The sequence below is a fragment of the Kryptolebias marmoratus genome, linkage group LG2 (assembly GCF_001649575.2).
Source record: "Kryptolebias marmoratus isolate JLee-2015 linkage group LG2, ASM164957v2, whole genome shotgun sequence".
Taxonomy (NCBI): domain Eukaryota; kingdom Metazoa; phylum Chordata; class Actinopteri; order Cyprinodontiformes; family Rivulidae; genus Kryptolebias; species Kryptolebias marmoratus.
In genome coordinates, this window is record NC_051431.1 from 22052992 (window position 1) to 22058250 (window position 5259).

At 36.9% G+C, this 5259-nt stretch overlaps 1 long non-coding RNA gene across 1 annotated transcript; it reads left to right on the forward strand.

Annotated features, from left to right (window-relative positions):
• The first annotated feature begins 1193 nt into the window (after window positions 1–1193).
• Window positions 1194–2383, forward strand: LOC108251578. Its single transcript, XR_003038551.2, has 2 exons — window positions 1194–1544; window positions 2339–2383. It is a non-coding gene; the product is annotated as an uncharacterized LOC108251578 (long non-coding RNA).
• The last annotated feature ends 2876 nt before the right edge of the window (window positions 2384–5259 follow it).

Here is a 5259-nt window from a genome sequence, read left to right on the forward strand (position 1 = left end):
TTCCATAAACTTGCAGTTGCTTCACCCTTTGACCTGTATACTCCAGCTACTACCAGGATTCCAATGTAAGCATGCAAGTCAGTTGGATCCAGTGGCTTCTATTTCTCTTGAAAGACATGCCTCCCCTCCACGTTGGTCATGTCGAGGATTATCTTTTCTATAGGTGGGGATAGGAAGAGCTGAAATGCTGATTCAATATCATCAACTCTTGTGACAGGTGATGTGGTGTGGTGATGTTGACCATTTTATTTTACCATCTTTAGATGTCAATGTCCCCTCTGTGGATGACGATTTTTGCATTTCTTGGTTGTCATCTGGTGAAGGGACACCAGCAGACTCATCCTCTGAATCCTCATCATCGTGGGAAAATTGACAATCTGGATCATCAATAACATTGTCCTCTGGCTCCTCAGTCTCTGAAATCTCTTCCTCTACATCACTATCCCAGTTCATAAGCTGTGATGAAGCTTCTTCAGCTGTAAATAGTCTGCAGCTCATTTTTTGTCTATTTCTCAAAGAAAGGGCATGGAAATAGTGAAAAGGATAGTGGGAAGAAAGTCCCTCTTCCACACACACCTGGTTTTGAATGGCTCTTCAGAAGCAATCAAAGTAAAGTACATCTAAAAGACATGTTTATTTTGGATTTGAACAGCTAATTTGTGTTTGGGTCAAAATGACCCGCAACATCATCTTTGTACACAAAGTGTGTGCAGACATTCCACAACTCATCAAAGTGTCCAGATTTTACACAGCAGTTCATGACCCTACATGAGAAAAAGTTTCAAAATTCAACCATTCATTCAGCCACGGCTGACATGGAGATTTTTGTATGTTTGAGCTTTGGTGGAGCAACCAAGTTCAGAATATCAGTACATGTAGAGTTAAAAAAACAGTGAACGTCTCTACACTGGACACAGAGCAGCACTGTGGGTTCCAGGAGGCAGAGTGCTTAAAACTGGTAGAGAAACGCAGCGCAGTCGAGGAGTTAATTAGATGTGCAGTACACACAGATGATCCAGTACGTTCCTTCCTATCAGAGACCAACTATTGGGTCAATAGTTTGGAAAATATTCTATTCTACTTTATTATTCTTAAATTGAGATAATTGAACCAACTAATGATCTTTATTAAATTTATTTCTTTATTTATTCAAGGCTTTCAGTCAGTGATGTGTGGTATAGGTGAGTAAAAGGATAATTGGTTTTGTGAAAATAAACACAATAAAGTAGATGTAGAACCACAGACAAAGAATAAAAATAGTATTTTTTAATCTTACCTTAAGTCATTTGCTTATTTCAACATTTTCAAGATTTTGTTGTGAGGGGGTTGCTTTGTTAGACATGATTACATAATAGATATTGATGATTAGAAAGTAATTTATTGCATTTAATTTGTATAAAAAAAACAAAACTATATAGTTTGTGCCTGCTGTATTTTCATTTGCCTCTTTTGGTTGTAATGTAATGTTCTCATGTTTCTGAATCATTGTGAAGACTCATCTTCCAGGATGAGTGCAGCTTGTTATTCCCCACCAAATCTCATGGGTGAGTTAAAAAAAAAGTTACATGTTGTGTTTTCCATACAAACAAAATAACTAGTGTGAACTTCATACATATGATTTATTATCAGGTCTAAAGAATCCACATTAAAATCAGGTCCCTCTTTTTAGCTGATTGGAAACAAGTGTCTCTGACAATAAAATCCTTTAAGACAGATATCTCAAAATTCAATATAATGTACATGAACCACTGGAACAACCTTCAGTTTGTTACATTTATGGGGATAAATCCCTCTTATGGAAGAAAAATATCAGATTTAAAGACATTTGGAGCTGATTCTTAAGGCTTCCTTCACACAAGATGATGACCCTGCTGTGTTCCTCACAACCTCCACGACCTTTTAGAACATGGCTGAACCTGTGTGTTGTTATTATTATTGTTATTAGTGGTGGTGGTTCTTGCGGTCGAGGTATGTCCTGTTTTCCTCGCTCTGAGAGCTCAGTTTACTTTTTGTTTTAGATCTAGAAGCAGCCAACACCTGACATCAAAACAGCTTTTAAATCAGTTGCAGAAAAACAAGTTTCTATGAGCTGTAGCTCCAAAACCTCTCATTTTTTGGTTAAAGCTGAGTTTGACACACATTTTCTCTGCAACTGTAACTGTAGTATGTTTTTGTGAATTTAAAAAGAAAATCACAACTTTATTGTTGGTTTCAAATATTTCCTGACCTACATTTAAGCTTTGTGTGAAAAAATGTTTGTTCAAGATTTCTTCCTATTTATAACAACATTTTTGAAGATTTTGAATCCAATAATTCACTGAATCTCCTCTCTTGTTAGCTGAAGAGCCTCTGTCACTGCCCCTAGAGCTTCATTCAGATCAAAGTGAGTAAAAGTTTTAATGACTTACTGAAAACATCATGGAGACAAAATAGTAAATTACACCAAAGTGATTATTTTATTTTCAATTATTTGTGTATTTTAATGACTTTGTTGTGGCATTGTGAAAAGAAGCCACTCAAAAAAACCTTTTAATGTCTGTGGATGTAAGATTAATCAACAAAACAATCATCTAAAACTCACATTTATTGTGTTTTAGTCTTATAGAAGAACCAGCATTTAGTTTGTTCTTTCTTTGTTCTTTTTTATCATTTAAATATTTAAACAATTTCCTGAGATGTACTAATGTGTCGTCTTTTTTGGATGTTTGTTTTATTGACAGCCTGTCAGACCACCACAGAGTCACACTGAGACAAATAAGACAACCAACCACTGACACTTAGGGACGATGTTTTGAGTTACCAGTTAACCTAACATGCATGTGTTCGGTCTGTGGGAGGAAACTAGAGGACCCAGAGGAAACCCAATTTGGTTCAACTTTGGAAGTAAGATTATGCTCAGTCTCGTGCACAATTGATCTGTTCGAGCTTGAAGTTGTGAATTACTCTCAGCTACTACCACACCACATTTTAATGCAAAATCAGTAAAACTGATTTTATTTATTTTTTCTTATATGACTCATAAATACTTTCAAAGAACAAGAATATCAGGATACATTTCGGTTTTGGAATGCCTCTTGTTGTTCTTGCTTTAGTTCAGTTTTTCTTTTCATTATAATTTTGTCTTTAGAAACATCAGAGTCCTATTGTGAAACAAACAGGTCATTTAGGACCCAAATGCTTCTCAATCCATAATTCACATTATTACTTACATATGCCATAACATTATGACCACTAACAAGAAAGGTGAGCAATAATTGTCATCTTAGTACAATACAGTGTTCTGTATTCAAACAAAAGACAGTTTTAGAAGTTTGTTTTTGTTCGGATACACATCAGATTAATTATATTTTTCCTCCAAGAAGGCGCTAAATAAATTTAACTGTGTTCTGTCAGGTATGAAACTTAAAACTTCAGCTAAAAGCTGGTTCTTTAATTCATTGTGTAAAACCTTTGTGCTTATTAAATTTGTCAAAGCAGTGAAAATGAAACATGCTGCACGTATGAAACAGTCATCAAAGTTACTAAACTAATCCTTAAATGACCTTATTTCAGTTTTTTATCTTTCTTTTGACCTCTGTCCAAAATATAGAAAATCACATTATCAATCTATCTATCTATCTATCTATCTATCTATCTATCTATCTATCTATCTATCTATCTATCTATCTATCTATCTATCTATCTATCTATCTATCTATCTATCTATCTATCTATCTGTACAAGTAAAATAAAATAATATTTTCTTTGTTTTCAGGAGTTTGTAAACTACATTGATTTTCTATAAAGGGTTTGTAGTCTGTTATAACTGAGAAATAATCAGTTGTAACAGGGAAAACAAAGATTTTCCATTTGGTCTAAAACTCGATCTGAGACTGCGCAGAGTAAAGGAAATAAAGCCCCGCCCCACCGTGACTCCTGTTTTACCGTTAAGCCCCACCCACTCGATGTTCTCTGACACACATACTATTCCCGTGGGGTAGATGAGTCTTATTCCTGAGAAATCTGCTCTGAAACGCTGTTTGTTTTCCAGGCAGTCGAGGCATAAATCCCAGAAGAGACCTGCGCTCCAACACTGGTAAGTTTTCTTCTGTGTTACCCGGGGGCTCCTGAGCAGAAACATTAGTGGGGCGAGCAGTCGTTCTCTGAAATTTAACCTATTCTTTGCAAAAAGACAGGATATATTTATTTACACGCATTATTGTACACAAAGTTGTGGCCTTGTTCCCCCTCTCGCGGGTGGTGAAAACAGTCCGGCCTAATAATTAAATCAAAGAAAGTCCTCAAACACTGACAGGTACGCAGCTTCTGGACTGGGTTTCCTTCCGCCCCAAAGAGACTCTGTTGGAGCTGCCTGTAGTTTCTGTCACCGACTACAGGCCATATGACAGCTGTGTCCCCTCCCACAACTGCAAAAAACTAAAACACTGAGAATAATTCACCAAAACCCTGTTTCAGTTCCCATTAAAGTTGCCTAAATAGTTGAAAAAAAAAACAAAAACCACAGAACAAAACAATACACAGCAAGCTAAGTAATTAGGTAATTTACGGTTTTATTAGAAAGAACTTTGTGGATCAGTTATTATTTTGGTCGGGTTGTGCTCTTCCTGCTGTTGTGGAATTTTCTTTAACAAAGAGGACAACGAAGAGTTTTGTCTTAGGATAATTTATTTAAAGTGTCAAGAAAGTGCCCCAAAGATTGTCTGAGGAAACATAGGATGTTTTCTGGTTTTTACAACTTGGGCTCCCCCCCTTCCTCCAGAGGGTGGATCACTGCCTCCTTTCTCTGGAGGTCAAAGGGCAACCCCTTCCCTCTTCCTGGCTGGCATGTTCTTTGCTCACACTCCAGATAAACTAAACAACTACTTGTTAAAACTTTTAAAATGGTGGCTAAATATAAAATGGTGATAAACACAAATCAGATTAAGATGTAATCAAATGTTAAATAAAGCATGGAAGAATAAATAAAAGTCCTTCTATTCCACAACATTTAGATTATATGCAGAACTGCTGCTCTTCTTCTGATTAAAATGCTGTTAAGCGAGGCTGTAGTTTTGTTCACCTCGACACTGTATAGCTGAGAATCACTGATCTGAGGTGAGTCAGCAGAGTGAGTCTGACGCATTACAGATAGCTCCCCCTTCTTATACCATTTGTAGGATGAGGAGGGGTCAGGGGGCGAACAGAAGGGTTAAGATAAACTGATCAAGAGGCATAGGCGCCGGAACCACTGGGGCCAGGGGGCCATTGGCCCCCCCACTT